The sequence below is a fragment of the Natator depressus genome, chromosome 2, assembly GCF_965152275.1.
Source record: "Natator depressus isolate rNatDep1 chromosome 2, rNatDep2.hap1, whole genome shotgun sequence".
Taxonomy (NCBI): Eukaryota; Metazoa; Chordata; order Testudines; family Cheloniidae; genus Natator; species Natator depressus.
The window spans coordinates 51,307,886-51,325,132 of NC_134235.1; the positions used below are offsets into that span (position 1 = coordinate 51,307,886).

Consider the following 17,247-nt stretch of genomic DNA (forward strand, 5'->3'; position numbering starts at 1 on the left):
TGTTCCACTATCTTTCCAGGTATCAAAGTTAGGCTGACTGATCTATAATTCTCCACGTTTGCTTTTCAAAGATAGGAAAACATAGCAACTTTCTCCAGTCCTCTGGGACCTCAACCATCTTCCATGAGTTTTTGGAGATAATCACTAATGGTTCTGAGATTGCTTCAGCTGGTTCCTTAAGTACTCTAGGGTGAATTTCATCAGGCTCTGCTGACTTGAATACATCTAACGTATACTTTAACACAGGGGTGAGCAAACTACTGGCTGCGGGCCACATCTGGCCCGTCAAACCATTTAATCCGGCCCACAGCTCCCGCCGGGGAGCAGAGTCGGGGGTTTGCCCCGCTCCGGCGCTCCAGTTGGGGAGTGGGGTTGGTGGCTTACTCCGCTCCGCATGGCTCCTAGGAAGCAGCCGGCATGACCCACCCTCCAGCTCCTATGTAGTACACAGAGGTGTGGCCAGGCAGCTCTGCACGCTGCCCCATCCACAGATGCTGCCTCCATAGCTCCCATTGACCGCAATTCCCAAAGAGCTGCTTGGCTGCTCCTCGGAGCCAGAGGGGGGACATGCTTCCGGGAGCTGCTTGCAGTAAGCACCACCCAGAGCCTGTACCCCTGAGCTCCCCCCATGCCCCAATCCCTTGCCAGAGCCTTGATCCCCCTTCTGCCCCCCCCGAATCCCTTGATCCCAGCCCAGAGCCCCCTCTTGTACCAAGCCCCGCACCCCCAGCCAGAGCCCTCACCCCCCCAGACCCCAACAGCCTGCCCCATCCCTGATCCCCCTCCCACCCTTTGAACCCATTGGTCCCAGCCCATAGCACCCTCCTGTACTCCAAATCCTTCATCCCTGACCCCACCCCAGAGCTCACACCCCGAGCTGGAGGCCTCATACCCCTCCCCCATACCCCAACCCCCTCCCCAGCCCTAATCCCCTTTCTGCCCTCCAAACTCCTCAGTCCCAGCCTGGAGTCCCCTCCGGTACCCAAACCCCTCATTCCCAGCCCCACCTCAGAGCCCTTACCCCCCCACACCCCAACCAGGAGCCCCCTCCTGCACCCTGAACCCCTCATCCCTGGTCAAATCTTAGAGCCCTCACCCCCAGCTGGAGCTGGAGGAATGGGCAGAAGAGTCTGTGCCCACTAGAGCACACGCCCCTCCAGAGCTTGGAATGGAGTCCAAGACTCCTGAGTCTCATCATTCCTCTGCCATCATCGACTATCTGTGAATCTCCATGGCAAAGCAACCCATTCTCCTCTCACGCTGGGCTATATAGTGAATAACAACCTATTACAGCTATTGCCATCACACCATTAGCACAAGTGGCCGAAGTCTGTGTGGTGGATCTAAAGTTCCAAGCCTACTGCGATGCATCGGGCGGCTGCTGAGGGGGGTGCTCCAGGCTTTGGTGGTGGGGGGCAGAAGGGGCGGGGCCTTGGGCAGAGAGGGGCTGGGGGCTAGCCTCCCCCAAGGGCGAGTTCACCCGGTTGTATGGACATTCACAGGAAGGATCATTAAAAGGTGAAAGCATCATGTTTGGAAAAGTAAAGGAGAGGGAAAGAGAAAGAGAAATTATTTTTCTTTTTAAAGCACAGAAACCCTGTAGTACGTAATGGAGTCTTGACTGAAAGTTAGGACCAAGATTTTTCTAAAATTGGGGGGGTTTAATGTTAGGTCCCCAAATCCATATTTCAGCACTGAAATAAAATGCTGAGCACCCAGCAGTTTCTCCAGTGGCTTTAGTTCACTGCCCAAAGATTTCATTAACCCAGAGTCAAGGTAACCAGCAGGACCTCATACCTTTTCAGAGCCGTGAATTCACCTCATCAGAAGCAAGCTCCCTACAGACCAGGACACACCAACTCAAAATGACACCAGACCCTGCCAGAGCAACAGTGCAAGACCTGCAGATATGTCTCCACTGCTACAATGATTAACCCCCCCCACACACACACAACACACCTCTCCCCCACACACATAGACAACACACCTCTCCCCCCACACACATAACACAGCTTTCAAGATCCATGGCTCCGACACATGCCTGTCACAACCTGTGGTGTACCTCATCCAGTGCACTAAATACCTTACCAACAACTGAAACCAAACAATCACTATGCTCTCAACTGAACTCACAAAGAAAAATGATAAAAGGCAAAAACACCCTATCTCCTGTGGCTTAATGCTTTTTTTTCAGAAAGTGGTCACTCCGTGTCTGACCTTTTAGGCCTTGTCCTCAAAGGAAACATGCACAACACATTCAAAAGATGAGCTTGGGAACTTAAATTAATAACTCTGCTGGGCACTAAAAACCAACCATGGACTTAACAGAGATACCGGTTTTATGGCTCATTATAACAATTTGCAACACACCCTACAGCCTACCAACCCTTACTTGCCCACTCCATCTTAAGTGGCCTCCTGACCTATAGCATGTGTGAAATCCTTATGCTTAACAATCTGTCCCTCCTTGTATTTAGCTCAGACAGAAGTTGGTCCACTAAAAGATATTACCTCACCCCCTTGTCTCTCTTGCAATAAACTATAAGATTTGGTAACACTGCAACTATTGTTATTTTTCCAAGAATGATAGGACTAGAAACACTGTTTTTAAGTGTGATTTTTCTGTTGTGAAGATACTGTAGTACTGGAAGAAATAACCTCAGGCTTGCCAAGGAGTGCTGCAACTTGTCTATTATGGCTGTTAATCTGCGAAGGAGCTCCAAAAGTGCATGAGAATTATGTTTCTGAATCCCTTAAGTACTTTTGAACATCTCCCTCTGGAGTTTATCACACATAGTTTGTCATTTACAATGGTACTGTTATTGACCTTGCAATGTTCTTTATTTTCTTGTGTTTTTTTTATTTCAGTTATTTGTACCAAAAGTCTGTGTGCGAACTAGGTTGAAAAAGTAGCTGATTGTGTAAAGTTAGCTATCTGCAGAATTCTGTAGATTTGGGGAGAAAATTCTTAGCAGAACTTGCTTGACTTCCTTGTTGTATATTTGGAATAAAAAAAGGGTATGTAAGAGTCCGTTTGTTTAAGAAGAAAATTTTGATTTAACTGAATAGATAATACTCTTGAAAAGGGACAGATGGAAATGTAAGTACTGAGCCAAATTCTGCCCACAGTTACATCTATGTGTCTGGAGCTGCATGAGTGCACCTGAGGGCAGTGTTAGTGAACTGAATGGTATTTGACAATGGAGTCCTGAGAAAACAATCAGGTTTTGGGGGTGGCTTTGTTAGATCTATGTACACACATAAGGAGAGTAGATAACCTTCATTTGACAGCTAGAAGACTGTAACTGTTAGACACACAGATCAGTCTCTGGCTCTGCACTGAGTGGGAGAGGCTGTGGAATGAAGTTTGATCAGGGAGGAACCCTGTAGTGGAGGAGAATCTCTGATCACATTGAAAACACTTCTGTGAGATATGAGAACTCTTGAAGCAAAGAGAGAGCATTTTATGTTCAGCAGCTGCATGTCAGGACCTAAAATTGCTACTCTGAAGGAACTGATAAAATATAAAATAGTTTCTGTCCAGTCAGCTTGAAGTAAACATGCAGGGGTCAAGTGTTAATGAAAGAGATGCTATTTCATGTAGTTGGTTTGAACATTCAAGGACAAAATCTGCTCTTGGATGAACCTGTAAGTCTCTGACTTATGACAATAATAAAACAAATGCTGTCTCCTTACTTAGATTGCAAGTTCTTTGGGGTAGGGACTTTGTTTGCACAGTGCCTAATTCAATGACTCCCTGTTCTTGATTGGCCCCAGTGGCACTTGTGCTATATAAGTAATAAACAGGATAACACTGTGTAATCTTTGTTAAGCAATACATTCAACCTCTACTGCCACATAGTCAAGCTATTTCTGTGGAATGAGTTATGGTCAGGATTTGAAATAGGTTAGAGCCAATAATCTATGGTGGTAGTTCTATTGATTTCCTGAAATACTTTCTCATTTGTTAATAGAGGAATAAATAGCGTTGTATTTGCTATATTTTACAACAGAAAATCATGGACTATATCAAGTCTTGGGTGAGATGTAACAATTTTTTTTGCTCCAAGTTTCAGTGGGCACAATAGCTGCCTCGGAAAGTGCATTCTGGCTGTCCGGGTGGACTGTTTTCTTTGTATGATACATTGACACTCCCCACCCCCAAAATAAAATTATGTATTATCTGGAGCCATAACTTGCATAGTTCAGGACTCTGAATTGAGAAATTAAATGGAGAATGAAATTGAAAGTACAATTAACAGCAATTGTCATCTGCTGTAAGCCACCAAGTTAGGAGAAAGATGAAGTTGCTGGGAGATATATCACTGAGGGCAAAGCTTCAATACCTGGTCCTCATGGGAGTCTTTAATTGCTGAGGAAGTCATTGGGTAACATTGTGATAGAATATACCCTGTGTTCACACCCTACATGTTATTGTAATAATGTTTGTACAGGGCATACCTTATGAGGTATCATTTAAAAACTCATCATTTTCTGATCAATCACTCTATGGCAAAATGCAGGTAGCGGCATTATGTGTGAAGTTATAAACATACGCTGAAATCATGACTAAAATATGTTTTCCAGATAAGTCTGGGGAGTGGCCAAACCAGTTCCTCAGAGACAAAGTGCAAGCTGACACCTCAGCCAGGTATAAACAAGGCTGATGGACCATGACCTGCTAAGTGACCATTCTTTGGCAGGAAAGGAGACAGGGGCAAAAATCTGCATCTTAGCAAAGAAGCAGCATGGAGTTTCCTTCCACACAGATTGCCTGTCACATTGCTCCCAGCTGAAGATGTTTTTCAAGAGGAGTGCTGAAACTATAAAAAGCAGAGGCAAACACCCCAAGATACCCCTCTCTCTTTTTCTGCCCATCACATTCTCTGCATCCGAGAAGACAAAAGGAAACAGCTGTTGGACTTTTGGGATGGGGTCCTGACCTGAAGAGTTTGGGATCAGTAACCTTGCTGGAAACATGTAGTGAGAAAGTTTGCTTTTCAACTAAGGCCTTGTCTACACTACAGAGTTTTGTTGGCAAAAGACAGCTTTTGGTGGTAAAACAGTGGCAGTGTACACACTGCAATGCCATTTTTGGTGACAAAACTGCCCTATTTTGGTCACAAAATAAAGCCACTTTGATGAGAGGCATAGAACTTTTGGCAGCAAACTTAAAGTGACAAAGTGTCAGTGTAGATGCTGCCATTCATTATATTGCAATAACTGGCTGCCCCCAGTATCCTACAATGCCTGCCGTGATTGCTCTGCTCACTGTTTTGAACTCAGCTGCTGTGCATTCCTGCTACACAGGCATGCGCCCTTCCTCTGTCAAAGGTCCAGGAAGTTCTGACAGCTGAGCATGCTGCTCTGCTCTGGCAGAAAAGAGCAAATCATTAATGTGGAATGCTGCTCTCTCCCGCACTACAAACACAGAGGCAGGGGCGGGTGTGTGTGTGTGAGAGAGAGAGAGAGAGACTGCTGTGCTATGCAGAGCCAGGGAAGGAGGCAGGGACTGATATAGGCGGTGTATCCCTCCCATTGCCTCAGGACCGGTTCCTTCCATCAGTTGTCTGAACTAAGAGACAGCACACCGACACACTCACTGTCCCCCAACACACACACATTCCCATAGGCGCCAACTCTGTGGCTGGAGCCCATTAGTGGGTGCTTATCACCCACCGGCAGCCAGCTCCCCCACCCACAGCGCCTCCCACCTGCCGGTGGCCCCGCCAATCAACTCCTCCCCCTCCCTCCCAGTGCCTGCCATCCGCCAGATCAGCTGTTCTGTGGCATGCAGGAGGCGCTGGCAGGGGGAGGGGAGGAGCAGGGAGGGGGCATGCTTGGGGGAGCAGGCGGAACTGGCTGGGAAGAGGTGGACCCAAGGGAACAGAGCTCTTGCAAGCTGAGAAAGATGGGTCCTTCAACCAAGGGGATGAGGGTTTGAAGTCTCTGGAAACTGAATATAGATGAATATAGGCAATGATCTTTCACCTAGGAATAAAAGGGAAGTAGCTTCTGGTACTTCTGTGGAAGGTCTTGACTGAGGGGAAAGTCAGTCATGACTTCGAGGAAGATTGATGAGAGAAACCATCTTGAACAAAGCTTGTGCCTTGATAGACTAAGTTTTAGACTTTTTAGATGTGTGATTTCACTTTGATTTGCTTGCAACCCTTTCTAACTTTATTCCTTTTACTTGGCACCACTTTACCTATGACTAAGGCTATGTTTTAGTCACGGGTATTTTAGTAAAAGTCATGGACAGGTCATGGGCAGTAAACAAAAATTCATGGCCCGTGACCTGTCCATGACTTTTACTGTATACCCCTAACTAAAACTTGAGTTGTGGGGTCACAGGTGCTCTGGAGGGCGGGGATGGTCCTGGGACACCATGGTTACTGGGGGGTGGCCTGGGACCCTGGATAGCACTGGTGGGTGGAGCGATGCATGGCCCAGGACCCCTGCTGTTGCTAGGGGGTTGGACAGCAGCGCGTGGTGTGGGATCCCTGCTGGTGTTGAGGGGAGGGTTGGCGGGGCTGGCAGGTTCCCTACCCAACTCTGACTGGCATGTCCCTGCAGCTCCTAGGGGGAGGAGTGGCCAGGGGGGCTCCGCACACTGCTCCTGCCACAAGCGCCAGCTCCACAGCTCCCATTGGCCAGGAACCACAGCCAAGGGGAGCTGTGGGGGCTGCATCTGTGGGTGCAGGCAGCACACAGAGCCCCCTGGCCCCTCTGCAAGGACATGCCGGTGGGAGCCGGGGAGTCCCCCCGAGGTAAGCACTGCCCCACACCCCAACTCCCTCCCCCAGCCCTGAGCCCCCTCTTACACCCAAACTGCTGCTGTTACTGGCCCAGGGCCCCTGAGCCAGCTGCTGCAGAAGTCTTAGAGGTGACAGACATTCAGCCTTACCTATGACCTATTGTTAATAAATCTGCTTTATTTTCACTATAAACCAACTCAGTGCTGTGTTTGCAGGGAAGGGTGTATTTACCTCAGCTAACTTAATAAGCTGTGATGTGCTCTTGTGTCTTTAGAGGAACAAACTAACCTTATTTCTTTGAAATGTCCAGCCCTCTCCTGGACAGTGCAGAGCACACTGTTTTGGGAAAACTGGGGACTGGGAGTGTGTTAGGGTAACCTTACTGGTTGTAACCAAGGCTGGTGGAAGCCAGAGTGGGGCTGTAAACAGGTTGCTGAGGTCACAGCTGCTGAACCAGAGCTGTCTAGCACACAGACACTCAAGGTGTGACCTGCATCCTGGTAGGCTGGTTCTGAGTGTCCCAGGCTGGGAGCTACAGCAGCAAAGCATTGTGAGGCACCCAGAGTTACAGGGCAAGTGGTGACTCAACTCCCCACTGGTCTGGATTCAACACAAATACCATCACACATGTATTGCAGGAAATGGTGCTGGTGATTCAGTGGCAGACACTCTCCCTTCCGAGTCAATGCTTATGTAATCAGTGCTCCAGTGGAGGGAGACATAAGCTCCTTTTTCTTTTTTTCATGTATTAGGAAGTTTAATGCTGAAATGTTACAATAAATCATAATAATGGTTCAATATGTACGATTCGGTACCACTGATGTAATGACAACATTGAAATTTGATCCAGCCTAAACTCTTTTAAAATTGATTTTAGTAGACAACACTTTTGGTAATCAATGTGCCACTATAATACACTGCAAAACTGTGTGTAATTGACAAGGAAAGAAAATACTCTTTCTGCTATACTAAAGGCTTTGCAGACATTAAGAAAATACAACTTCTATGGAGGCTCAAGGGAAAATATGAAGAGATTATTTTTTACCATTTATGCGAACGCTAAATGGAGGATAAAACAAAGAAATATTTTACTTGTGTAAATTTAAAAGAACATATTCAAGGTATTTTTAGATTTAAGCAAATACTCGAGAAGCATTTTTGTTGCAGCATTTCCTGGTTGTCCCCAATTTTTCTTGGCTTTAGTACCGTCTAATTCTTGTTTCTTCGTTACAGATTGGGCCACATTTTCCAAGAGGTCTCAGTTTAGTGGGTACAGCTTTTCATTTGCAATTAATTGTGGGCACAAAACTGCAAATACCCACCGGGATGGGGGCGGGAAGAAGTTGGCTCCATTGGACTCCTTTCCCCGCTGCATGTATACCCACCATTGCCCTCCGGCAAAAACCCAGCATGACCAACTTCCTGTGCAAAGGAACCCCCTGGATTTCATGACTTCACGCTGCATTGGAGGGCTCACAGACGAAGCCGTGGCCTGGAAGGCAATGGAAGTGTGGCAAAAGTGAGCTTGCTGCCATTGGAGACATGGCGCAATCCACCAAGCTTTTACAAGCATTAGTGTACTTAAGGTATATTGTGTGCAATCCATGCAAGGTCCGGACTTTTATGCCCTGTTTCCCCTTACTTCATTATTATTGTTTGCAGTGTTGTCGTAGCTGCATTGGTCCCAGGATATTAGAGAGAGTATGCAGGTGAGGTGAAGAAGAGCTCTGTGTAGGTCAAAAGTTTGTCTCTTTCACCAACTACATAGCCTTCCCCCACTCACTAATCCATCTCCCGCAGGCAGATGACCAATCCAAACCTCTAAGCAGCTTTAAACATGTGTCCTTTAAAAATTTCTGTCAACCACAAAAATATTTCCTCCTTTCTGTTCAAAAGTGGAATTCACCACCATGTTATACATGGTAGAGTTTCAGGATGGGCACTATTCTGTCCTGGACCAGCAATAAATGTATGGTCTAAAATCCTGTGTCCTTTACGATGAAATAATTCCTAGCTGTCCATTGGGTTCTAGCCCCAGAAGGTCTTAATATATATATAATATATATGATATATAATATATATATAAGATATATGATATAATATATATCAGACTTTAAAAACATGATGCATTCTATGTATTTCTTAGAGGTTTTTAAATTGTGTTACTGATATTTTTTCCTCTCTCCCACATAGATCTGACTAGCTGGACTCATGGGGCCAGGTTCTCAACTTGTATAAATCAGTATATTTACAACATCTGATTTACACCAGATAAGGATCTGGCCCTATAATACTAAGGCAACTGGTTTTACAGATAGAGGATGACAAAACAAAACAAAACAAAACAAAACCCAAGCCCCCCAACCCAAGTCCCAGTAAAAATTTAAAATTCAAATATCTAAGTTTTCCTGTGAAATACAGACTATATGATGGTTTGGTACAATTATTTTTATCAGCATGAATTTGGAATCAAATACATAATGTGCCCATCTCAAGCACATGCTGATCAAATCTTTACGTTGCACCGTACCCATGTGTATTACAGAATACATGCTGCTCAGTGACTATAAGATTCAAGGTGTTGCACATCTATCTGTTTTAGAAAGATATTACTGTTGTGCCCATCACAGTGGTATCTAATCACCGAGGAAGTACATTAGTTCAGCATGGTGGTGTCCTTAGTGAATTTCACAAAAGAGTCTACTCTGCACCCAAATACTAAGCTGTCTTGTGTACATTTTTCATAACACTGATTTTAGACCATGTTGCAATACCCACCCATTTGCTGAAGCATTCCTACCATAACCAATCACATTTTGGGTTAGCTTAATCTCCTCATTCCACAAATGATCTCCCTTTACTCCCATGAATGAATCCCAAAATATGAGTGTCAATTTCCTTGTAGGTTTCAGAGTAACAGCGGTGTTAGTCTGTATTCGCAAAAAGAAAAGGAGTACTTGTGGCACCTTAGAGACTAACCAATTTATTTGAGCATAAGCTTTCGTGAGCTACAGCTCACTTCATCGGATGCATACTGTGGAAAGTGTAGAAGATCTTTTTATATACACACAAAGCATGAAAAAATACCTTCCCCCACCCCACTCTCTTGCTGGTAATAGCTTATCTAAAGTGATCACTCTCCTTACAATGTGTATGATAATCAAGTTGGGCCATTTCCAGCACAAATCCAGCACAAATTTCCTTGTATTTTTTGTATAATTAGTGATTTTGTATAATTAGCTCTGGTAGCTACGCCCCTGAAGGTGGTTTTTGGAGAGCTCTGGGAGAGCTGTGCCACAAGCTGCGGAGCTTTACTGTTGCCAGTGAAGACAAGCCCTTACCAAAAGCAATGAAAAGGCAGTGGGAGACACACCTAAACCCCTGGGATAAGGGTGACAGGATTAAGGAAACTCCCCTAGCCTCATTTGCATCGAAGATGGGACAGGGAGGCATCCCCATTAGCAGACAGAATGGAGAACAGAGATTCCAAGGCACGAACTGCATGGAATTCAGAAAAGCAGGCAAGCACTGCATGATGGGGGATCTCTGCTCCAGATGTTAATGAACCCACGCCTGCACACACCCAGCTCAGTAGTTATCAGAGCAATTCTAGTAATAAATCCTTTATTGGTATCCAAAATAGTGAAGCTCCCTAATTGCATTGTGAGCTCCCTCCAAGGAACACCACCCAAAGCCAGGAATGATCAGCTTCCATTGTCTAGCCTGAACAAAACAACTTTGGTATTCTCCCTTGTTTACATATAAACAAATCTAGTGTTCTCCCTTGAACCATTGTTGTTTCTCTAGGAAAAACCCCTACCCATGTTCAAGTAAGTGTTCTGATGCCTGGATCCAAAATCTGCATCAGTTCCATTGGGACTTCATCTTCTCCTGACTGATCATGCTGGGGGCTCTGCCTGTCTCCAGCACTCCGGACCCTCAGTTACCACCACCACCTGGGACCCCCGATCGATTCTAGCTTCATGGAGTGGTGAGAACCCAGCTCTCTCTCTATCTCGGTATAGCCTTCTGACCCTGACTTATGTGAACAGTTACAGTTTTATAAACCTGACTTTTATAATCAAATGTAAGTTAGATTTAATATTGTAACTGTTTTGTTTGTTTGGCTCCCCTATGGTTATTACCTGGCAATAAATAACTCTCATGATTAAGCTGGTTGCTTCTCTCTCTCTCTCTCCCTCTCTCTTTCTCCACCTCGTGGGGTTTTTTTTGTTTTGTTTTTTGTTTTGTTTTCTCATTTGCTCTGTAGCAATGCTCCTCGTACCTAAATGAAAGATCCCTGCAGCGCTCAAAAATCCTGTGGGGTTTGCTCATCAAGTAGGTTACTACAAGAACAATTGTAACATGAAAGTGGGGGTAGGGATGTGCTGAACCTGGGACATAGGAGGGTGGCAGCTTGGAAGTGCTGCTCGACCCAGTCTGCTGAGTCCAGAGGCATATGAGGGTGGCAGATTGAAAGTGCTGCTCCACCCAGCCTGCTCAGGTGTACTCTATTCTGGTGCAGTGCCCATGGCATATGAGGGTGGCAGCTTGTAGGTGCTGCTCGACCCAGTCTGCTCAGTCCCAGGGCACATGAAGATGACAGCTTGGAAGTGCTGCTCAACCCAGCCTGCTGAGTCCAAGGACATATAAGGGGTCAGCTTGGGAGTGCTGATTAACCCGGTCGCCTCAGACACGCTCTCTTAATGTATGTGTGTGTTCATCTGATTCTGGGGCTGGAAGAACCCAGCCCTGGGGAACCTAGGTCCTGCAGGATAACTCCATTGGGAGGGGACTTGCAGCAGGGAGTAGTACGGAAAACACAAGTGACACAAGCAGTACATTGATAGAAGTACAACCCCCAACCCCAGAAGAGTAACCCTAATAAATGATCACACCCCAGAGTAACGGGCAAAGCTGGTAACAAGTGAGCCCTTTGTCAGCTGGCACCAATGGGTCTCTGTGTCACACTGCCTTGTTCTTATAAGGTTGCTAACGAATGAGTGTTGGCATAACCTTTTAACATGAACATGGACTTTTTTTTTTCTTAAACACATTAAAGAATTAGATGGACTTTGCAGACTGATATATATAGCAGTTCAAATTTGAGCCCCTTAAATGTAACAGTGTCAGGTTTCCAGGAGCAGAGCATTCTGTACAGTTTTACTGTGCTCTTGCCTGTTTTCAAGATTTACATATAGGATAATAAATGAACAAAGGGTAGCTTTACAATGCATTATCCTTAGTGCTTTAAATTCAAAATGACCTGTTATGGGCAGCAGAGTGATTGGTGCAGGAAAACCTCACCTCACAGACAAATTCCTCATCACCCCCTCCCCAGATGCTGAGGCTAGAAATACCCCTGCTCTCCACAGGGGAGGCGAGGGGGCTTCCTGGGCCTGAGAGGAGCCCTAGGACCATGCGCAATGACAGTGGTGCGAGGTGAGTGTGCTGCTGGGAGGAGTCTTCCTCTCTGGCCCCAGCCCTGAGGCAGCCAGCCTGCACCCCAAATGCCTCATCCCCAGCCCCGCCCCACCCCAGAGCCCACACCCCTAGCCAAAGCCCTCACTCACCCACACCCCAATCGTCTGCCCCAGCCCTGAGCCCCCTCCTGCACTGTGAACCCCTGCTCCCCAGCTCCACCTCGAAGCCCTCACCCCCGCACTCCAACCCTCTGCCCGAGCTCCTCCCACACCCCAAACCCCTCATCACCAGCCCCACCCCAGAGCCCTCACATTTTTACATTATTTTAAAATATATATATCGGCTTACAAGGCAGGCATGGCAGTAGGGTGACCAGATGTCCTGATTTTATAGGGATAGTTCTTATATAGGCACCTATTACCCCCACCCCCTTCCCAATTTTTTACACTTGCTATCTGGTCACCCTACGTGGAGGGGGGAGGGCGGCAGGACTTGGACTCGTTCTGGGCACCACCAAAAAATATACAAACCTGCAGCTCCTGATCAGGACAAGCTCCCCACTCAATAGACAACCCCAGTGCAGAGCCTGCAAAGGCAGCCCTTCTGGGGCTTACACGCCCCAAATGCTTTCCTATCCTTTCAGACGAATTGGGCTCTGTTTGTAAAAGCTCTTCCAAATAGCTGATCAATGCCTCTCCTTTCCTAATCCACGAGTTTTACACCTGTAATGAAAATATGATTTATTAGCTTTCCTCATTAAGTCCTTCAGCAATTAGCCTACAGGATTTAAGATCCTAAAAGCTTTTAATCTGAGATACAGTTCTATTATAATGCTATGGCATCCAAGCAAACTAGGAGAAAGTAGAAAAATGATATTTTCGACTATGAGGGAAAGAACAGATCTCTTTAATCTTGCCCTTAGAGTTTAGTTTAACTCAATTATATTTTGTCCCATTCCAAATAGAGTCAAAATACGACAGAATTGAATTTCTCTTTATAATCAGACCATTCTCTCACAGATCACCAATCTAAATCAGGAACAGCAGTGGTAAAAATAGAGTTGTGTAATACTCGGACTGCATGCCAGTAAGAAACATAGGGACAACCCTTCAGCTGATGTAAAGTGAAATCAATATAGCTAACCTGAGCTACATTGGCTGGTGATCTGGCCCAAAATTTCTGAACATTTATGCTCCAAACTCTGTCAATGAAGAATAGCTGCACATTTCTGACAAGAGATTTTCCCATATATATTAATTTTCAGTATTAACATGTTGTTATTATGTAGGGCAGATGCTTTGGAAAAATATTTTAGCATATTCCTTCAACACTGTCTATGCCCTCTGACAACTTCATGACATTGATATAAAAATGTTACGGAAACCTAGAAGCCTGTTGAACATGCTGATTGATTTATGTTTTTATAAAATTCTTGTTCAAATGCTACAAAATATGAAGTGTAAATATTATCCTCATATGTCTCTGATATAGAGTTGTGAGGGCAAATTTTTGTCTCTTTACCAATGCCATCCCAATTATTTAAATTCAGTTTCAATGGCGTAACTGAGAGCATAATGTGGCCAAGGAATCCCTAATCCATCATTATTAATGGATTATCCTTAGGCAAAGGTAAAACATTTGCAAATTTCCAAGCCAAGGGAGATATTACCCTCCAGCAAGGATGTGTTAAATATTGAACAAAGCATTCAAATTAGCACTTCTGCTCCATCTTTTATTACTCAGGTTTGAATCAACAGCCTCAAGTCCATATGCTTTAATAATGTTAATTCTATTTAGATGCAATTGAAATTATTACTGCGTGGTATTTGTTTTGAGCATCCAAAACTGTGGTACGCACATCACAGAAACTATAGACACAAACTCTGTCCTTGAGGATGTACAATCGAAATCTGACATGGTACAACACAGGGCTGACCAACCTGAACCCTCCCCCCCCCCCTCAAAAAAAAAAAAGAAAAAAGAAAAAAAGAGCAGGTGGACAAAAGAGATAATAAAATCATAGAAATGTAGGGCTGGAAGGGACCTTGAGAGGTCATCTACTCCACCTCCTGTGCTGAGGCAGGACCAAGTATACCTAGATCACCCTAACGTGTTTGTCTAACCTGCTGTAAAAAAACTCCCATGATGAGTATTCTACAACCTCCCTTGGTACACTATCCTTAGGGGTTTGAATGTTGTTTTCCTAATAGTTAACCTAAATCTCCCTTGTTGCAGATTAAGCCCATTATTTCTTGTCCTACTGCAATAGACATGGAGAACAATTGATCACTGTCCTCTTTATAATAGCCTTAACATATTTGAAGACTGTTATCAGGTTCCCCTTGGTTTTCTTCTCGGTTGACTAAACATGTCCAGCTTTTTTTAATCTTTCCTCATAAGTCACGTTTTCTAAACCAGTTTTGTTTTGGACTCTCTCCAATTTTTCCACATCTTTCCTAAAGTGTGGTGCCCAGAACTGGACACAGTACTCCAGCAGAGGCCTCACCAATGCCAAGTAGAACGAAACAATTACCTCCCATGTCTGGCATATCAAATTCCTGTTAATATAGCCTAGAATATTAGCCTTTTTTGCAACTTCATCACAATATTGGCTCATTCAATTTGTGATCCGCTATAATCCCAGATCCTTTCCTGCAGTATTACTGCCTAGCCAAGCCAGTTATTTCCCATTTTGTGATTGCGTATTTGATTTTTCCTTCCTAAGTGCGGTACTTTGCACTTGTCTCTATTGAATTTCATCTTGATAATTTCAGATCAATTCTCCAATTTATCAAGGTCATTTTGAATTCTAAGCCTGTTCTCCAAAATACTAGCAATCCCTCCCTGCTTGGTGTCATCTGCAAATTTTATAAGCATACTCTCTGCTCCAATATCCAAGTCATTAATGAAAATATTGAATAGTACCGGACCTAGGAGAGACCTCTGTGGGACCCCACCAGATATGGCCTCCCAGTTTAACAGGGAATCATTGATAACTACTCTTTGAGTATGATTTTTCAATCAGTTTTGCAATCACTTTATAGTGATTTCATCTAGACCATATTTTCCCTAGGTTTCTTATGAGAATGTCCTGGTGGACGATGTCAAAAGTATTACTAAAATCAGGATGTACCTCATCTACTGCTTCCCCTATCACTAGGCTAGTAATGCTGTCAAAGAAGGAAATTAGGTTGGCTTGGCATGATTTATTCTTGATAAATATATGTTGGCTATTACATAGCACCCTATTATCCTTTAGGTCAGTGGTTCTCAAACGTATTTGATCATGTTCCCCTTCTTTGTGTCTGTAGTAGTTCCCCCCCCCCCGCCACCCAAGTACGTATATCGATTAAAAAAATCAACATGCAACTCACTCTAAATATTAAAAACAGTAAGGCATTGATTCAAACAGAGCCTACAATCCATATAAGAGCAAAAGCAAAACTGCGATTGTTGTCAATGCTTACAAATAAATGTGCACACCTCATTGTAGCAAATGGACTAACGAACAGATGGCAACGACTTCGTATAATGCTAGGCAGGCTTACCAGAAATCTGTCAAAATGCACAGCGCCATCTAGAGTCAAATGCACAGCGCCATCTGAGGACCTGGTGTGTCTGGAGGAATCAGTTTTGCTAGTTATTCTTTGCTGTGGGTAAAATGTGCCCAGTAATTTTCCCCCCTTAAAGCGTCTCATGCTGCCCCCCGCCCCTGAATACATTCCGTGCCCCCCTGCAGAGGAGTCTGTCCCCCAGTTTGAGAACTTCTGCTCTACAGGGCTTACAAACTGATTGTTTAATAATTTGTTCCAGTATCTTTCCATGATTAGCTAGGTCAGTGAGGTCAGTCATCATGGGGTGGCATTGCTTTTAGTGTTTTTAGTTCCTTCCCTCTCATATTTCATGGTGAGACAACAGAAATGAGCTTTCAGAATGGATTTGAAAGAGGCAGGGGAAGGGGCTTGGTGAACAGGTTTGGGGAAGGAGTTCTGGGCGCAAGGGGAAGAATGCTGGGTGGCCACCTCACACAATTTCATCACAGGTGTCATGATATTTGGCGTTTTTTCTTAAAGCTCAACCTCCTGGAAGCTCTTGATCATGTGCAGATCTCATCATTAATTTTTTATTAAAAAATTAACTTCCTTTCTAGTTGTGGTAGACAAAACCTGACAACATGATCTGAGCGCACCCGAAAGGCTCTGAAATCAGAAAGCAAATAAAAAGAACCACAAATGTATTCTAATTTTAAAAGCTTATGTTTTTTTTAAGCTAATCTTGATATTTTGGGGGGCCTGACTCAAAATTTTTGATTGTCTGATGTTGGCAATACTGGGGATGGAAGACAGTGTGATAGACAGGGACATTTGCAGGAGCTGGAGATGAAAGGGGTATTGAGACAGATGGGATGACAATGGTGGAGGAAGGCAACATGAAAGGAGATGAAGTGTCACGGGTCTTGAAAGTAGTGTACAGGGGAAGAGAAATCATGTGCAAAGCCTTGCAAGAGGTCGACAGAGGATTGTTGAAGCTTCTCCCTTCATTGCCTCCCATCCCATCCATTTATCCATCTACTATCCTGGACTCTCCAAAGGGTGCTCTCCTGTGACTGATGGGCCAATGATCTGCTGCTCTTCACACTGGTATCACAGCTGCCAACTTTCATGCAGTAATTAAGCACCCTGACTTTCACAATAAGCCAAAAATCAAGCTAATCCCATTTCAAAACAAGGTCAAAACAAGCCAGTACCTAAGAACCCCAACACTCTATGTGTCTAGTTCCCCATGGTGTGCAGTATGGGACTGTGGTGGGCCCGCTGTGCACCCCGACTCTCTCCCCCCCTTGCCCCTGCCCCTTCTCCTGCTTACCGGGAGCCGATCAAAAAAAAAAAAAAGAAGCAACAAGCTACAACAAGCAACAAGCCAAAAACTAGCCAACAAGCAACTCACAAGCCAATTAAGCCAAAATCAAGCCCAATTTCGGTGGGTATTTTTTGGGTTTGGCATGTCTGCCAGGTATCCCCTCCTCTGTTCTGTACTCTGTGAGTGATAGTTATGGTGCGGGAGC

The 17,247-nt window shown here is 44.8% G+C and overlaps 1 long non-coding RNA gene across 1 annotated transcript; it reads right to left on the reverse strand.

Moving 5' to 3' along the window:
• Window positions 1–12,870: 12,870 nt before the first annotated feature.
• LOC141981355 (uncharacterized) lies at window positions 12,871–17,247 on the reverse strand. Its single transcript, XR_012637743.1, has 3 exons — window positions 17,130–17,247; window positions 15,731–15,800; window positions 12,871–12,904 (listed from the first exon to the last, which is right to left on the reverse strand). It is a non-coding gene; the product is annotated as an uncharacterized LOC141981355 (long non-coding RNA).